This window comes from Berghia stephanieae, chromosome 4, assembly GCF_034508935.2.
Source record: "Berghia stephanieae isolate SIO BIC M18660-M18661 chromosome 4, UCSD_Bste_1.3, whole genome shotgun sequence".
NCBI lineage: Eukaryota > Metazoa > Mollusca > Gastropoda > Nudibranchia > Aeolidiidae > Berghia > Berghia stephanieae.
Genome location: NC_088363.1, coordinates 40,258,752 through 40,279,102, shown reverse-complemented (window position 1 = coordinate 40,279,102; position 20,351 = coordinate 40,258,752). Strand labels below are relative to the sequence as shown.

At 36.5% G+C, this 20,351-nt stretch overlaps 2 protein-coding genes and 1 long non-coding RNA gene across 5 annotated transcripts in view; 1 reads left to right on the top strand and 2 right to left on the bottom strand.

Moving 5' to 3' along the window:
* Positions 1–20,351, top strand: part of LOC144970560 (uncharacterized) — a gene marked incomplete in the record, with an annotated part of 124,031 nt that overhangs the window by 19,914 nt on the left and 83,766 nt on the right.
* LOC144970562 (uncharacterized) overlaps positions 1–20,351 on the bottom strand; it is a 90,727-nt gene that overhangs the window by 68,651 nt on the left and 1,725 nt on the right. The window lies entirely within an intron of this gene.
* Positions 13,621–18,748, bottom strand: LOC144970564 (uncharacterized). Its single transcript, XR_013644989.1, has 3 exons — positions 18,673–18,748; positions 17,829–18,137; positions 13,621–13,743 (listed from the first exon to the last, which is right to left on the bottom strand). It is a non-coding gene; the product is annotated as an uncharacterized LOC144970564 (long non-coding RNA).

The window sequence follows — 20,351 nt, the reverse complement described above, 5'->3', positions numbered from 1 at the left end:
TTTTTTGTGTTGTCACTTTATTTATGAGTCACATTTACTCCCTTTATCTTTCTCTCCATAAGAATGAAGTACTTACCATCATGGTGAAGAGTATGATGATCTGGATTACGAAAAGAACTGACTCCCCAAAAAATATAGATTTAAAAATCAAAGCGTTTTGGTGGTGGTGGTAGAGGGTCGAGTTCCACCGGCCTGATTCAAAGTGTTCAATCGCAAAAGCTTTTATACGCTGAATTGGGGCGAATTATCTGTTTTGGACACATTGTGTGTGTTTTGTCTGCTCGATAACTGTTTAATTAAAAAAGGGCGATAGTTGCAAAAAAAACAGGTGGATAATTAGATTTAGAAACAACATCGTTAATTAAATGCCTCCTGATGAATAGACTGGTAAATCAGACGAAAGGTTAAACACACTTTGAGAATTGTACTTAACTACCTTGAAAAAAAAAGATATATGTCATTTTGATTTAGACAGTAGCCAATTAAAGATAAGAATATGTATACTGTAGTGAGCGCCAACTGCATGGTGCTACCGTATTCTGAAATAACGCATATTAAAAATTTTGGCCAGAAAAGTCGTCCTTCAAATATCGATCGATTAATTAAATTTACGTCATCTTGGCAAACACCCTAAAAGCTTGGACTTTGCGAATTCCCAGGTTTGAGAGTTTTTGCCAAGATGAGGATAATTTTTATCGATTGATATATTGAGGGACGATTTTTCTGGCCACAATTGTAAATACGTGGTTTTGTCCGTGTACGGTAACACAGCACGATTGAGATAATCTGTAAACCCACGATTACTGTTGAATATGTCTTTTGTCTTATAAAAGGTTTCCTGTTAGCTTTTTAAAGCCGTTTTCAACACAGCAAGCACTGATTGTGTCTTTGTTGTACTAAGGAGTTGATCTTTAAAATGTGTAATTTGCGAAATCAATGTATGTTTGAGTGATTGGTTGATTGTAGTTTTAATTAAGAGATGAAGAGTGAGAGAGAGAGAGAGAGAGAAGAGAGAGAGAGAGAGAGAGAGAGAGAGAGAGAGAAAAGGGGGGGGGGCTGAGAATGAGAGAGAAAAAGAAAGAGAGAGATATAGAGAGATAAGCATAAAGAGATAAAAAAAAAAAAAAAATATATATATATATATATATATATATATATATATATATATATATAGAGAGAGAGAGAGAGAGAGAGAGAGGAAAGATATATATATATATATATATATATAGAGAGAGAGAGAGAGAGAGAGAGAAGTCCCAGGTTTGAGAGCTTTTGCAAAAATGAGGGTCATTTAAATCGATCGATATTTAAAGGATGAGTTTTATGGGCACATTTTAAAGTATGGGTTTTTCCAGAGTAGGGTACTCCTCCCATGCATTTTTGTATGCCCTCCCTTGATATTATTCATGACGGTCCGAATTATCTGAGATCCCAATATCAATTGTCGGCATTAACCCAAAATCTTGATGCCACCCAAAAACTATGTCATATTATAATTTTCCATGCTATGAGATTTTGACCCATTTTTCTTTCTAATGATTAAACAGACAGGATTAATCTTGATGTCACCAACAGATGTATGTCTTGAAAATTATTCATTCTATAGATGTTAACCTATTTTACTTTCAAATTATGATTATACCAGACCTGCCTATTTAGAAAAAATATTGGTTGTTTTTATAAGATAAAATTGTAGTCGCTTTAGATAGTGTGCGCCTGCCCAAGAAACTCACAACATTGCCATCCGGAAGTATGACGGATCAACACACAAAACTATGTGTAACGTTTAACATATATAGTCTGGTTAGTACAGTTTAGTGAGAATTATTCACAATAATGGGTGGCAAAAAAACCCCCTAAAAAACCCCAAAGATCTGAGTGACGTCATCTTCGTTCTATCTATAGTTAAATTTATAGATCAACAATTAATTTACTTTCACAAAGAATAAATAACACTTCAAATTTTATTTTAATTATGTAGTCTGACATTCAACCGTCGTTTTAAATAAGTTTTAATGACTTTGAGCTGATGCTCACGAATTTCTGAAAATGGAACCAAAATTTCGTATTTCTACGGATGTTTCGTAGTAGTAGGAAGGTCTGAAAAAACAGACGGGATTCGTTGTCAAACAATGTAAATAATATTATAACAAGCTCTAAATAAACAGTGAAATTTACATGCCGTGATTGCCCTTCTGAAAAATCTTGACACTGTTTGACAGGTCGGGGCATCTCGTCAGCCTTAAACAGGCCTGCCTAGTACTCGAAAAATTCGTAAAAATACGATTGTTTGTCTCCGGCTTCAGAGTTGCATAGGTCGCTACTTTGACTCAATAAATCTTGTTTAAAAAAAAAGAAAGTTTAGTTTCTTAGAACCTATACTCAGGACTTTGAAGCATTTTTGGACCACCCCAAGAGCAAATTGTTTATTTGTGAAGCTATTTAAAGTGAATTTTTCTTTTTTTCTCTCGCAAACTACTAATTTTTAAAATTTCAATTAGGCAGCTCTGGTCTTAAATAATTTATTATAAAACTTGTGACACACCTGACGTTTACATATTTGCAAGTCTGTTGACCCAAATTCTTATTGGCTCATTGTTGTAATGTAAATATATTTTTAACGTATGCTTATATATCGCGCGATATCCACTGAGACCGTGCTCAAAGCGCTTTACAATGGGTCCCAAGCCAACAAAACACTTAACATGTTGGACATGGCGTGATGCCTGTTGGGCGAAATTACAATCTTTGTTTCCAACGGAGACAACGCTGTTAACGGACAGGCAGTAATATTACTTGGATACGATGAGAGAATGTATATAAAAAAACGTCTTCCAAGGATTCAATTATGCGTCGCTCAGATCGGGACTCGAACCCAGGACCTTCGGATTCCAAAGACGAGTGTGATACAACTAGACCACACATATACATATAGAGACGCATATATACTCTCAAACCAATAAAAATTATCATACTTCATTCCCACCCAATCTAAACTTATTAAAAGGGGATGGTTAGGTTGTTGAACTACCACGTGGTCTGAGGGAGTTCAAGTCTTTACCTACCTTTAAAAAGAATCGTAAGACACATTTTTACTGTATTTGTTTTTATTGGCTCTATGAATCCTTGATTTGGCTATGAATTATTATTATTATTTTATTTTTTTCACTTAAAATTGATATTCATATTGTAAAGTGCCCAGAGCTTGTGTTTTACACGAGAATGAGCGCTATATAAATGTGTATTATTATTATTATTATTATTATTATTATTATTATTATTATTATTATTATTATTATTATTATTATTATTATTATTATTACAAATTTATTCGTCTGTAGTTCTACATTCAACGTGTTTTGTTAATAAAGGGGAAATCCGAAACGTCCATATTATGTTTTCGTTTATTAAATTGAAGGTGACATTCAATATCACATTGTTATTTATTTATTTGAGCTTCAAGCAGCAACATTTACATTACTGGATTGGAAACCTGTCTACTTGTATATGAATTCATTGCTCAATCAATAGGCTTCAACAGTTGTGACGTCACTTCCCTCGTAATGCCGCATAGTAACTTAATAACTGGTTCTAAACTATCGGAACAATGGCGTACGCCCTTATGAAATACTTCTCCGAAGAGCATAACGGTGTATCCAGAGGAGAAAAACATTATAAATCTGATCATGTTTTGACTTTTATACATTCTAATCACACGACATGTGAAAAAGTTCTAGCCAGCATGAAGAATAAAAATACCGATTTTCTTTGTTTAGAACCAAGCTGCTTGTTGCTGGACGGACGTGACATCAGACTATTGACTATTGTGCTGCTGTACGGTCTAGTGGTATAATACTCGCCTTTGAACCGTAAAGTTCAGGGTTCGAGTCACGCTCTGATAGGCGCATAGTTGAGTCCTTTACGCACAATCTCTCAACGTACTCAGGCAGTTGTAAAACGACTATAATTGAGCTTTATATAGCGCAATATCCACTAAATGTGCTCAAAGCGCTTTACAAGGGCTCCCTGGTCAACAGCAACATTTAACATGTAGGACGGGACATGACGCCTGTTAGGCGATATTACAATTTTTCGGACAAAGACAACGCTGTTAACGGCCAGGTACTCATTTTACACCTGAATACGGTGAGAGAATGTGAGTCAAGAGCCTTTTCCAAGGCTCAACTATGCGCCGAGCATGAGGCTCGAACCCAGGACCTTCCAATCAGAAAGCGAGTGTCATACCACTAGACCAAATAGCCGCACGTTATCAGCTGTGTCTCTGTCGGGAAAAAATGCAATATTGCTTAACAAGCGTCATTTGTCTCGTCGTTGGCTAGGGGCCCCTTGTAAAACGCTTTGAGCACGTTTAGTGGATATTGCGTAATTTAATGCTAATATAAGTCGAGATTGAGATGATATGATCTCACGTGTGAATCACAGTGTTTTTCTTTTTAAATAGATCAGCAAGCCAATTGAAATATATTCTTTTATGACAATGTCCTTCATTCGATTCATGGAGGCAGAGTTTATCCCAGTTTCTATAATGTGAAAGGGACAATAGCAATTGCTTGCTATCCTTTGGATAGGACGCTAGTCTATCGCAAAGTACTTTTCGCCAAATCTAACAGACTCAGCTACCCATTCACTGATATGTGGACAGGCGGGTCAGAAAAAACAATATCGACTGCACATGGGATCGATCTCGGTCACTTTGCGTGTGAGGCGAGTGCTCTACCAACTGAGCTATCGGGACCCCCTTTATGACAATGTGATTAATCATAATGTCAAAAATTTAAACCAATTAACCAGCTAACTGCCGTACCCTGGAAAAAAACATCTGTCAAAAAATTTGATCAGAAAATACTCGTCCTTCAATTATCCATCGATTTAAATGACTCTCGTCTTGGGAGAAAGAAAAAAAAAACCTCTCTAACCTGGGATTTAAGAGAGACTTCTCGAAGTCCCAGGTTTGAAAGTTTTTGCCATGATGAGGGTCATTTAAATCGTTCTATAAATGAAGGACGAGTTTTCTGACCCAATTTTTAAATACCTGTTTTCCAGAATTCGTCAGTTAACCGATTTAGTTAGATTACATTTCGATATGCTTGAAGAGACGAAATGAACTGTGAAGTTGATTGGATTTTATCTCCACACGGGGATATTGTATAGACTAACGGTGCATGGGGTATTTGAACAAAGACCGAGATATTTTCATTCTTCGGCGTCAAAAGAATATATCAAAATCCACATTGACAGGAAATCAGATTGTTTAGAAGATTAGACTGTGCCACGAAATATCCGCAATGCTTTATTATCAATGCTCTTCACAAAGCTTTGATTATTATCCTCGCAAGCTATACGGAACAATATCTCCGTTCCATTCAAAGCTCGTTGACAGTTTGGCGTTCTTTTTCTACTAGCACTCCTAGACAATACCCACAACTGCATGTAGTTATGGTACTCATTCACATCTGAGTCGAGTGGGGTAATACGTGTTAAGAGCTTTATTCAAAGACATAACGCCAGGACAGGAATTTTACAAGATCATTCTGACCGTGGCCTTCGTAAAGTTATGGCCTGGCACTGACCAAAAAATGCCAGTCTTTTGCCACAAAAGAAAACAAATCATGAGTTGTATTCAATAGTTCAACCTATGAAATAACTTACATGAGCACGACTAACGACAACTCACTAGGCGGTGCAAAAACCAAATAATGACGTCAAACTGCCAGTCCCTTTGGATTTCAGTGTCAGGCATAACATAACGATGGCTACGTTCTGACCCATCCGGCTACGGATCACGCTTAACATTGCATTAATTTTGCTACAAGACGAGACACTGTCAAGATGAGCTCCCAAGCCAGTAAATTATGACCAATCAAAACGCGGGATTTGTGGTACACCCTCACATGTAGAATTCTTGAGTAATTTACTGTAAAAATCTAAATTGTATTAAAATAGGAAAACCATAAAAGTGCGGTTTACTAACTTAAGTATTACATAAAACACGTGAACATTTAAGTGAAAAATGCTTCTCGTTTCACTAACGTAAATGCTACAAAGTGGACAGTAACACGCACACACACACACATCCACACACACACACACACACACACACACACACGCACAAACAATCAATTCACAAGCAATACAATCTATGTATTAAAATGAACAGTTTTGACTTTACATCGACACACAAACGTATTTAATTTCTCTCCTTTTTTTTTTTGCCAGCCACTCAATAAACCATTATTTTCCCCTTTTGCAGATCAGTAAAGATTATTCGAAAGGCTGTTTGCGCTCTTCAAGCTGGGATTAACCCGGAGGGTTGGACTTCTAAACATTGATCTTTCCGCGTGATCAGAGGGCGAGAAATGTCTAGTTTACCCTGTCCCGTCAGCTATGTAAATTCCACATGAGAGAGACTCACGAGGACAATGGGCAATCTATGCCCTTGTCACAAAAGGTCTATCAATCTTGGCCTTTCATTAGCATTATACGCTATTATTCTTTTTTTTATTATACTCTTCTTCTTCTTCTTCTTCTTCTTCTTCTTCTTCTTCTTCTTCTTCTTCTTCTTCTTCTTCTTCTTCTTCTTCTTCTTCTTCTTCTTCTTCTTCCATTTATTATTACTATCATCATCATCATCATTATTATTATTATTATTATTATTATTATTATTATTATTATTATTATTATTATTATTATTATTATTATTATTATTATAATTTTTCATTTTCCTCTTCTTTCTTCTTTTTCATTTTCCTCTTCTCTCTCTTCTTCTTCTTCTTCTTCTTCTTCTTCTTCTTTTATTCTTCTTCTTCTTCTTCTTCTTCTTCTTCTTCTTTATCTTCCTCCTCCTCTTCCTCCTCCTCTTCTTCCTCCTCTTCTTCTTTCTCCTCCTCCTCTTCTTCTTCTTCTTCTTCTTTCTCTTCTTCTTCTCATTCTTTTTGTGAAGTGGTTGGTCTAATGATTTAACAATTGCCTCTGGTTCATTTACATCTTTAGCAGTGCAACATAGAAAGGGAGATGTTTTCCATTCGAAAGATATAATTGTAATTAAATAACAAAATTTATCATCTAGGACAATGGAAGGAAGGTTGTTGCCAGCTGGATAATCATTTTACACCTGAATGCGATGAGAGCATGTGGGAAGTGATTCAACTGTGTGAGGCCCGGAGTGGAACTCGAACCACGGATCAACCCGTCGGATGATGAGTGTCATTGCACAGGACCACAAAGCCTCACAACAGATAACTTTACTTTTGCCTTTCACAAATTTGAAATGTTAGGTGTTATGACATTTACAAAATATCGTCTACGTTCGAATAAAAATATTAAAAACAGACAGCCACACCCATCCAAACCCATACCCACCCACATACACACACTCACAAATTCAAACAATGATATGAAAGAAAATCTGAGAATCGCAGACAATACACTGTTGCTACTATGAAAATCAATGTGACTCATTGTCTCTTTAATAGTACTATATACAGTATCGCTAAAAGTTAAATGTTTGATCAAAAATACGAAACTCGAATTATGTTTAATGTAAGATACAAAAAATGAATAGAAAGTCATTTAAAAAATGAACGTATAGCCAAACAAGAAACGTTTCGGGCTCAACATCTTCTTCAGCTCATAACAAAACTGTTAAGACGTTACATCTGGCTGGATTTAAAGTGATGAATTAACGTTTTAATTTTATTTTTGGTAATAAGTCGATGATGGATTTGAGCCGGAAATATTCTAGTTGATATATTGTGAGGCTATGTGGTCTAGTGGTATGACACTCGTTTTCGGATAGGAAGGTCCTGAGCTCGAGCCTCGCTCGGCACATAGCTGAGTCCTTACATTCTCTCACCATACCCAAGTATAAAATGGGTACCTGACCGTTAACAGCGGTGTCCCTGTCGGAAAAAAAAATGTAATACCGCCTAACAGGCGTCATATCTCGTTCTACATGTTAGGTGTTGCTGTTGGTCATGAACCCTTTTTCAAGCGATTTGAGCACGTTTAGTGGATATTGCTTTATATAAAATCTCATTATTTTTTTTTGGGGGGGGGGGGGGGGGGGTATTTTTTTAGGGTGGGGGGGGGGGGTGTTTGAAGCCCTTTTTTATATTTTTAAACTTTTTTTTTTAAACCTAAAAAACAGCTCCTTAGACAATCCCCATAGCGCTTCCTAATGAGCCTACAATAATCAGTTAAGCCGTCAAAATTAAAATATTCACTACTTTATTTTTATTCTACCTACTTTTCCCCATTCTAGTCCTTTTTTTTTCAAATAATCCGTCCCCCCCCCCCCACCCCCATCTCCATCTCCCATCTTCTTATGAAGCTTATCCCTCACAGCCACTCACATAGCCATAATCATTATCATACAATTCGTCTCTCTCTCTCTCTCTCTCTCTCTCTCTCTCTCTCTTTTTTTTTCTTTTCTCTCCCTCTCTCTCTCTCTCTCTCTCTCTCTCTCTCTCTCTCTCTCTCTCTCTCTCTCTATCCACGCTTGATTGATGCTAGATCGTCTTTTTTGATCGTTTTCCACGGTCGAGGAATCGCCGACTTCCGTGGCCTCCAATTCCCTTGATGGTGATTTGAGATCGATAAATAATCGCCCATTGATTGCAGGTGTTGGCACGAAGCGTCCAGTTGAAAGTAATGTGTTGAGTTTTGAATGTTTTAGCTCCTCACAAGTAGCAAAATGATTGTTTGGATAGAGACGTTGAAATGTATACTGCCTAATACTGACCAAAAATGACGTCAAAATGCTAGTCTTTTGCCACAAAAGAAAACAAATCGTGAGTTGTATTCAATAGTTCAACCAATGAAATGACTTGTTTCCATGAGCTCTACTAACGACAACTCACTAGGCCGTGCAAAAACCAAATAATGACGTCAAACTGCCATCCTTTTGGATTTCAGTATCAGGCTATACATAACGATGGCTACGCTATAGATAGAATGCGCTTGGCCAAGGAGTTCACAGCATTGCCATCCGGAAGTATAACGGACCAACACACAAATTCTGTGTAACCATGAACTTTTATAGTCTGTTTAATACAGTTTAGTGAGAACAACTCACAAACGCGGATGGCAAAAACAATAACAAAGGCCTGAGTGACGTCATCTTCGAACTATCTATAACTTAACGATGGCTACATCATCTAGTCAGCTGATCCTGCGTAGGACGTTGCTTCCCGAACTTTCTTGCGAAACAGATTACGGTTTTCCGCCACTCTACTTGCTTGAGTTGCTGTCATTCCCAGCCATTCACATATATCTTGTTCCCAGCTTCTTGTTTGTCTACCTCTTCCTCTCTTGCCGTCTACCCTTGTCTGCAGAATGTGCTTTTCTAATGATTCGTGGCGAGTCGTGTGGCCAAAATAGTTCAGTTTCAATTTCTTTACAGTTTGAAGAAGAATTGGTGATTTTATTCCGATCCTTCTCAGGACTTCTTTGTTTGTTTTTCAGTCCATGATATTATGAGTATTTTTCTGTAGCATGCCATTTCAAAAGCTGTGATGGCTACATACTGACCAAAAAAAATGACATCAAAAGGCAAGTCTTTGGCCACAAAAGAAAACAAATCGTGACTTTTATTCAATAGTTCAACCAATAGGATCACTTGTTTCCTTGAGCACCATTAACAACTCAGTAGACGCTGCAAGAACTTAAAAACTGACTTCAAACTATAAGTCTAGTGTCAGGCTATAAGTTAACGATGGCTACGTCAGAGCGTGGCCTTCGTAAACTCGTGGCCTGCTACTGACCATAGAATGACGTCAAAAGACAAGTCTTTGGCCACTAGAAAACACAGTTCAACCAATGGGATCACTTGTTTCCTTAACCAATACCAAAGACAACTCACTAGGCGGTCCACAAACCTGAAAATGACGTAAAGGTATGGATTTTAGTGGGTTTTAGCGTAGTCATCGTTAACATATAACCTGACACTAGAACCCTCTAAGACTTATAGTTTGACGTCATTTTTTAGGTTTGTGTTGTGTCTGGTGAGTTCTCGTTAGTAGAGTTGACTATTGAATACAACTCCCGAGTTGTTTTCTTTTGCGGCCAAAGCCTGGCATTTTGACGTCATTTTTTCGTCAGTGTCAGGCTATAAGTTAACGATGGCTTCCGTTAGACCCCCACAATTTCCAGTATTTCTCATTACATGGACAATTTGAAAAACTAAGGAATGTTGCTAAGTTGCACTTGGAAATAATATGTTGAATGTTTTAAAAATCCTTTTCTTTCTCACACGGGGCAAAATGGCTGTTTGGATACAGCTTTTGAATTGAACGATTAAGGTTGAGAACCGCCAAAATTTCAGCATCAAGTTCAAAAGTAGTAAATGTAACCAAGTTATACTTGAAGATAAAAGACAAACTTCCCAGTAAATCTGATGTTTCTTTATAATGAATAAAGATCCCCCAAAAACGTAAGTTTTTATGTCGAGCAATATCCTAAAACGTGCTCAAAGCGCTTTACAAGGGTCCCTGACCAACAGCAACATGTAACATATAGTACGAGACATGACGTCTGTTAGGCGATAAAACATTTTTCCTGACAGAGACATCGCTGTTAACAACCAGGTACTCATTTAACACCTGAACAGAGAGTCTTTTCCAAAGACAAAACTATGCGCCGAGCAAAGCTCGAACCATGACCTTCCGATCCGAAAGCGAGGGTCATACCTCAAGACCATACAGCCTCACAGTCTCAGAAAAGAAAAACAATTAAAAATTTCAGGCAAAATCATCCACGGAGAAAATGAGTTTTCTTCTTCAAGTTTTCTTTCTCAAGACCATACAGCCTCACAGTCTCAAAAAAGAAAAACAATTAAAAATTTCAGGCAAAATCATCCACGGAGAAAATGAGTTTTCTTCTTCAGGGGATCAAATTTCATATCTTTGGGTCACAATGGCGGGTTTTAGCGCACAATGCCAGCTGCACGATCCGGACTTTCACGAAGATCGAATCGCATCAGTGATACCGATTTCTGGGCGAAACCGTTAAAATGTGTTGTTATGGTGGAGTGAAATAAGACCCGGTATTTATAATTCTTTCAAAACGTGACTTAAACATTCTAAGAAATAATTGCTTCACTATGTCTACTGCTTTTCAAAACGTTAACAGTTAAATAGGGCAATATCCATTTAACGAACCCAAAGCACTTTACAAAGGGACTCTAGCGCTTTATAACGGGTCTGATTAAGTAGACATGACTGTATGTACAAAACTAATATTTACTTGAAGCATGTCAATGTTAGATCCACCGCATTTAGCAAAGCCGTCGTCTTGTCGTCTTGTGTTGTCAAACAGACTTTATCATCTCTCTCTCTCTCTCTCTCTCTCTCTCTCTCTCTCTCTCTCTCTATCTCTCTTTCTCTCTTTCTCTCTCTCTCTATCTCTCTCTCTATCTCTCTCTCTCTCACAAATTTTATCTAAATCAGAGCGGTTGAGAGATAAATGTTAAATAAACACAAGTAAAAGGGATTTAGAATGGCTTAATGATTAATTTAAATCTGGATTGACGCAACCGTTAAATACAATCACATCGTGTTAAGCTAAACACTTCCAAAATGTTGTCTTAAATGTTATCTAACTAAAGACGGTAAAGAGATTAACATTATGTAAATATAAATTATAGTTATAGTCGCATCGTGTTAAGCTAAACATTACGGATATAATGTCTTGATCATGAAGGTAGTCAGATGATACAACATACCACATCAAATTGGCATAATATTATGTCAGGAGAAATTGGCTTGCAAAACGTGTTTCAAGAGTATAACAAAAAAACAAGGAGTGTGAGATATTGGTCACTTTCAATTAATAAAACTATGTCTACTGCTTTTCAAAACGTTAACAGTTAAATAGGGCAATATCCATTTAACGAACCCAAAGCACTTTACAAAGGACTCTAGCGCTTTATAACGGGTCTGATTAAGTAGACATGACTGTATGTACAAAACTAATATTTACTTGAAGCATGTCAATGTTAGATCCACCGCATTTAGCAAAGCCGTCGTCTTGTCGTCTTGTGTTGTCAAACAGACTTTATCATCTCTCTCTCTCTCTCTCTCTCTCTCTCTCTCTCTCCCTCTCTCTCTCTATTTCTCTCTCTCTCTCTCTCTCTCTTTTCTCAAATCCTACCCAATTACTTCCATTCTTCAACTATTAACAGCATGTATAGACAAAACAAGACAATTTCAAACCAAATTGTTCGGATTGCTCGCTAAACCTGATTACAAGGGTATAGATAAATAGACACGACTGTAAATAACAAAACTAATATTTACTTGAAGCATGTCAATGTTAGATCCACCGCATTTAGCAAAGCCGTCGTCTTGCCGTCTTGTGTTGTCAAACAGACTTTATCATCTCTCTCTCTCTCTCTCTCTCTCCCTCTCTCTCTCTCTCTCTCTCTCTCTTTCTCTCTCTCTCTCTCTCTCTCTCTCTCTCTCTTTTCTCAAATCCTACCCAATTACTTCCATCCTTCAACTATTAACAGCATGTATAGACAAAAGAAGACAATTTCAAACCAAATTGTTCGGATTGCTCGCTAAACCTGATTACAAGGGTATAGATAAATAGACACGACTGTAAATAACAAAACTAATATTTACTTGAAGCATGTCAATGCTGGATCCACTGCATTTAGCAAAACCGTCGTCTTCTTGTCGTCTTGTGTTGTCAAACAGACTTTATCATGTCTGTCGTTGATAACGGTGATTGATAACAATGTAATGATCCATTCGATGATTGATATCCAACTACACGATATTGACACAAGGTTAAGTTGTTATAACGATTTGGGTGAGAGAGGGAGAGAGAGAGAGAGAGAGAGAGAGAGAGAGAGAGAGAGGGAGAGAAAGGGAGAGAGGGAGAGAAAGTCGCACGTGTGCCGTAAAATTTCTAAAATGCACAAACATAAACAAGAGTTAACATCAACAAAAACTAATGCAGATTATTCAGACATTAATAATTGTATAAATATCAAACGACATGCATATTTTAATGTGGCCATAACAAGCGTGAACAAACGATCGTCTACTGCATTTAAGGAGTTGACGTTCGAAACCTGCTAAGTTGTATTGCCATCATTCAGAACAAACTGCCATTTTAAAAATATATTTAGTGACTTTAAAAAAATATAAACACTTATCTTGCATGTCTCAAAGAACAATAGAAGGAACGAAATTAAATTAACTCAGCACTTTGATATTGTTTTTAAATATCCATTTTGTTGTGATTAGTAACCACTAAACTGTGTCAATCAGACTACTTACAAAGTTTTATGAATTGTATTTATGTATAGATAGAATGCGCTTGGCCAATGAGTTCACAACATTGCATTCCGGAAGTAGAACGGACCACCACACAAACTCTGTGTAACCATGAACTTTTATAGTCTGGTTAATACAGTTTAGTGAGAACAACTCACAAACGCGGATGGCAAAAACAATAACAAAGGCCTGAGTGACGTAATCTGCATACTATCTATACGCTTTATCCGGCTGGCGGATGTTGTGACTATCTTACCTCGACGCATAGGATCAATACCCATAATTGTTTTAAACTTTAAATTTTCTCTTGCGATTTTAAGGTGTCTAATAGATTGGTCGTCCAAAACTGACTTGGAGGAGAAGAAGCTGTCACCACATACATTCTCTATGGCTGTCACCAAGATTTGTGCGTCTCCAAAATTACCTGGAGTGAGGCAAAGGTCTGTGCCAAGGATAGACGAAAATGGAAGAGTGCTGTTGAGGCCCTATGGTTCTCCAGGAGCCAAGAGACATAAACCAAGTAAGTCAAGTAAGTCAATAGATTGTTTGAGAGTATTAACTCATTTATTTCTATCTTGATGTGACTTAGCAGATGTTGAGTGTTGTCTCTTTATTAAAAAAAAACACCTTCGTGCTACAGTAATATTTGAATAATATAGTCAGAAAGAAACACATGAAAATACTAGTGTATGTATCAAAATTGTAGGTGCGCTATGTGGTCTAGTGATATGACACTCGCTTTCGGATCGGAAGATCCAGGGTTCTAGCCTCGATCGGCGCATAGTTGAGTCCTTGGAAAAGCTCTTTACTAGCAAGCAATCGGTATTGTCCGTTTCACGCTATAGAAACCGGGATAAACTCCGGCTTCATGAGCCTAATGGCTCTGAAGGACTACTTTTTTAAATTGCCATATTAGGACAGCCTTTATATTATTTGGCAGTGAACAAAAGACAATACGCACATTAAACCATATATTTATGTAATGTAAGAGTATCAAGTCACAGGAAACGACAGATTGTGTCAAATTACAAAAGAAAAGAAAATGTGACGCACCTGCTCAAAGTGGCATTATTTTTTAAAATCCCTTTATCCATTCCATAAGGGAATTTTCTCTCTAGGGTCTATTCCAAGGGAATACTGGAATATCCAAGTCGTCAGCCGCAAATTGAGCTAGGATGAGGTGACTTTCTCAAGGCCACACAGCGCAGCGGCGGGTCATCGAACTCGGTACCTTTCGGGTACGATGAATAGACCTTATCGCTGAGCTACGCTGCCCTATTATGTCGGAATGAACTCGGTGCATAAAATGTATTTTATAGCCGTAAATATGAAAATAACAACAAAATTTAACATTGAAATGGAGAATAAGTACAATTTGTTACTTAGTAAAAAAAAAAACCCCAAAAAGTTTCGTATTCCTTATTATAGAAGAACTAAATTGACGTCACTCAACTCTTTGTTATTGTTTTTAAACAGCAATTATAATGAGTAGTTCTCACTAAATTATATCAATCAGATTATAAACATTCTAGGTTACACATAGTTTTGTATGTTGGTACTTTATATCCGACTGGAGGATGTTGTGAGTATTTTACCTTAATGCATATCTTCAATATCAGTTCTAAATCCACATTTCGGGGTGGGGGGGGGGGGGGGAAGTCAGCATCAGAAAGAATCTCGACTGCACTCGTGATAGATCTTTGTCCCTTTGCGTGTGAAGCGAGGGCTCTACAAACTGAGCTATTGTGACCCCCTACATGTGATTTGTAATGTCCATAAAATCAATTATAATTTTATTATATTACTTTATCTCTCCTGGGAATAAACTGCTGCCACATGAAATGGATTATATATCGTAATTAACCTTGACTTCGCCGTTCAGGATTACGCGTTTTATTGTCTGTTCTTTATCTAAGTTCAATGCATATGAGAGCAGAGGGCCTTTGATATCACAACATTATATGGACCGTCGCCCCATGGAGGTATTATGTCAGGGTGAGAAAGACATCAAAATAAAAGTATGGAAGTTTAGTTATTGGAACTGGGGTCAACTGGGGCAATTTTGCCTTAATTGGTAACTTTGCATCTGTAAATTTGGAGCATTTTTAGTCATCTCAACTTTGCTGTAGTTATTATCCTGATTTAATTTAAATGACTGAACCTTTTATAAAAGGAAACAATTACCACAAAACTAAATATACTCTAATTGGTCCAAAATTAAAGAGGCAAAGTTTTCCCTTAGGACAAAATTACCCCAGTTGACGGTACACTGTACATGGTCTATATCGACGTCTAATTTTTTGCAGATCTGATAACCGAACACAATTGCGGCTCGTCTTTACATTGTTGTAATGAACGATATTTTGCACTGATTCTTGAAAGTATTACTTTCATTTCTTGTGATTTGACACTCGCTTTCGGATCGGAAGGTCCCGGGTCCAAGCCTTGTCGGCGCATAGTTGAGTCCTTAGAAAAGGCTATTTACTCACATTCTCTCACCGTACTCAGGTGAAAAATGAATTCCTGGTCGTTAACAGCGTTGTCTCTGTCGGAAAAACAATGTAATATCACCTATCAGGCGTCATATCTCATTCGACATGTTACGTGTTGGTCAGGGACCCTTTGTAATGCCCTTTGAGCACGTTTAATGTATATTGCGCTATATAAAAATTAGCTGTTTTTTTTTAATTTCTACGAGCTTCAAGCTGCAACATTTGCTTTAATTTAATAAGAAACGATGTGTGATTTCCATTCACTTATGGTGGTTAAGGGGGTGGAGTTGGGATGGGATTGGGTCGTAGTGGTAACGTTTGAATAATCATTTATAATGGATCGTTTCGCATAGAATTTAATAGCAATTTTGAATTGCTATAAGTACGCATTGGATGAATCAATGTAAATGTTTCTGATTGAATCTTAAAGAAAAAAAATAACAATGTAAAATTGAATGGAAATTTCAATTTAATAAACGTAAACCGATAATGTGGGCGTTTCGAGTTTCCCATTGATTAACAAATCGAAATCAATGAAACACTCCAGACGAATGAAATATACGAGATTCTTACATAATATATAATTCGTCTGTAGTGTTTCATTGATCGTGTTTAGTTGTTAAAGGAGAAATCCGAAACGTCTACTGTTGTTTTTTTGTTTTGTTTTTGTTTTTGTTTTTGTTTGTGTTTTTTTTTTGTTTATTTAAACTGAAGCTTATTAACATTCAATTTCACCTTGTTATTTATTGGATAACCATGATGTTATACCAAGGGTGGCCTTCAGATTGACTCACAGAGAGCAAGGGAGAGGAAAACCCTTGGAGACGTGGAGAAGGACATTGGAGCGTGACACAAAAGCCCAGGAGCGGACTTGGGGAATGACAGATGACAAAGATTGCAGCACACAGTGATGGTGGAGATCTACTGGTAACTGTGTCGGCCTTATGGGTAACTGAAGCACCAAAAAAAAAAAAGAAAAAGAAGAGAGAACAAGGAGGAGAGAGAGACCCTTGAAGTCCTGGAGAAGGACATTGGAGAGTGATATGAAGGCCCAGGAGCGGACATTGGGGACAGATTTCAAAGATGGCAGCAGACCGTGATGGTTCAAGATCTACTGTGTCGGCCTTATGTATGAAGTTGAAGCACCAAGAGGATAAATTAGTAAGAATAAGTACACACTGTTATAGAATATACTTGAGGAGAAAAGCTGACAAAAAAAAATAAAAAAAATAAACGTCTTCTTCCACGAATCATTAATAATTTTAATCAAATTATTTACAATTTTGACTAACATCATGCAATTTTTGACTGATTTATACGATTGTGACTGATGGTATACGAATTTTGACTGATCTTATACGATTTTTGACGGATATACAATTTTTGACAGAACTTATACAGTTTTTGACTGACTTTATACGAGTTTTGACCAATATTATTGGAAATTATCCAGAGTTGAAAGACTGAACCGACGAGGTCTTACCTCGAGGACAATAAGTTCTCGATTTTGGTTTAAAACTGTCTTATAACATCGTATTCTCATATCTAAGAAAATTATGTAAGAATCCAAAATGGTTTGTGTGCGCACTTGATCATCAATGGTCAGATATCGTTTTCGATCTGACTGTATTTTAATAGGGATAAAGAAGGGGGACACTGTAATATTCTTGACAAACCCCCCCCCCCCCCCCAGGAAAATTGATAATAATAATAATAATAGTAATAATAATAATAATGATAATAATAATAATAATAATAAATAATAATAATAATAATAATAATAATAATAATAATAATAATACTAAAAATAATAATAATAATAATAATAATAATAATAATAATAATAATAATAATAATAATAATAATAATAATAGTCTAATAATAATAATAATAATAATAATAATAATAATAATAATAATAATAATAATAATAATAATAATAATAATAATAATAATAATAATAATAATAATAATAATAACAATAATAAAAATGATAAGAATAAGAATAAGAATAAGAATAAATGTAAAGAACTTACTGTGTTGACTCTCTTTGATTCCAGTACAAAATGGTTGAAACAAAATCCAGCTGCTGAATTATTCGTTATATTATATCTAATCCACACGAAGAAATGAAACGGTCACTTGAACTATATTGGTCTCATTAATAAATTACATACCGTTGTGTGTCCTGTCCAGATGATGCATTCACTGAATGGGTGAAATAATAGTCTGGTTAAATTATGGCTATTGGGTGGTTATGATTACCACTATAATAATTATTAAATCTATATCGTCAACGTTATGATATTATTATCTGAAGTATTTAACCCATTAACTGCCGTACTCTGCAGAAACACGTATTTAAAACTTTGGCCAGAAAACTCATACTTCGAATATCGATCGATTTCAATAACCCTCATAACCTTGGATATCCTTGAAGACTTTGCCAAGTTCTAGGTTTGAGGTTTTTTTGCCCAGACGAAGGTCATTTAAATAAATCGATATTTGAAGAATGAGTTTTCTGGCCAAATTTTGGGGTGGTTATAAGATCCACACAAAGAAATAACTGAGACAGTTGGATGAACGATATCAATGGCGGTATATACAATATAATTATTTGTTGTTGTATGTCTATTCCAGGGTCTGCCAGAAAATCCACTGTTAGAAAAATAATAAATAATAATGTTTATTCTATTGTATTCACAAGGTGGTTCCGAGATCCATAATATTATAACAAAGTAATTGAGAAGGTTGGCAGAACGATATCAGTGGCCCTATATAAAATACAATGATATGGTTTTGTATGTCTATTCCAGGGGATGACAGAAAATCCAACATTAGCAAAATAATAAATAATAATTTCTATTCTATTGTATTCACAGGGTGGTTACAAGATCCAAGAGTAATTGAGAAGCTTAATAGAACGATACTAGTGCCGTATATAAAACACAATAATGTGGGAAACAGATCGATCTGATCAGATATGAGTGTCATTGGCACCTCTCTGTGTTTGTGTGTGTGTGTGGTTGTGTGTGTGTGTGGGGTGTGTGTTTATGTCTGTGTTTGTGTATTGTGTTTATGTATGTCTGTCTCTGGGTGCTGTTGTTTTCACGTGCGACTTTGTTTGTGTTCGTGTCTGTGAATGAATTTGTAATGTAAATTATGTGTGTGTCTGTGTGTGTATGTTTGCCTGTGTGTTTGTGTGTATGATCGATGTATGCGTTCATGTCAGTGTGTCTTGTTTTTATTTGTGACTTTGATTGCTAGTTTTCATTTAAATTTGTGTATGTACGAGTTTATTTCTGTGTATTGACTGTGTGTGTGTATGTGTGTGTGTGTGGGTGGGTGGGTGTGTGTGTGAGAGAGAAAGAAAGAAAGAAAGAGAGAGAGAGAGAGAGAGAGAGAGAGAGAGAGAGAGTATGTGTTCGTGTGTGTGAGAGAGAGATAGAGTATGTGTGCGTGTGTGTGTGTGTGTGTGTGTGTGTGTGTTAATGGATACGCTAGATTAATCCCGAAGAATGGGCGGTGGTCCCCCCATTAAACTGGTGTGATTGAGTCTCTAATGATGAGAGGTGTAAAATTCAAAAGCCAACAATAAACAAACAAAGGATATATTAAAGAAAGACGACGACTTACGAATGATTAAAGATTGACGTGTTAAGCTTGACTGGTTTTAATTAAATATCGACACGCACCTTTTTACCATTTTGTTATCATTTTTCTTTTAATGGAGCTTCGAGATTTTATAAAGAGCAATATCTACAAATCGTGTTCAAAGCACTTTACAAGTGGTCCCTGGCAAACATCAACACTTGTAGTAACAACATGTCCCGTCCTACATGTTAAGTGTTGTTATTGACCAGGGAACCATTGTAAAGCGCTTTGAGCACGTTTAGTCGATATTGCGTTATACAGATGCTCTATTTTTTAAAAACAGCTACACTAAGACTTGTAGTAACATGTAGGACGGGACATGATGCCTATTGGGCGATATCAGAATTATTTTTTTCCGAGAAAGACAACGCTGTTATTCATTTTACACCTGAGTATTTTGAGATAATGTGGGTTGAGAGCTGACTCTACTATGCCCGCCTAGAGCGGTACTTGAACTTAGTATTTTCTGATCCGAATGCGAGTGTTAAACCACGTGACCACATCGCCGCATGAAATTTACTAAAATTGATCCTTCTGTTTCATGCTCCAACTTCATAACCGTGGACAATAACCTGACAGGATTGCCAGATAATATTTTATAAATAATCCAGACCATTACAAAATATAAAGGTTTTTAAAGCAGTAACCCAAATTTTCTGAAAAATTTCCAAAAATAAATAAATAAATACATAAATAAAATAAATAAATAAAGAATAAAAAAATTGAAATTTTATATAGTGCAATATCCACTAAACATGCTCAAAGCGCCTTAAAAAGCGCCAACAGATGACATGCAGGTAATGACATGACGCCTTTTAGGCAATATTATATGAGAGAAAGTGAGAAAAGAGCCTTTTCCAAGGACTCAACTATGCGCCGAGCGAGGCTCGAACCAAGGACCAGGT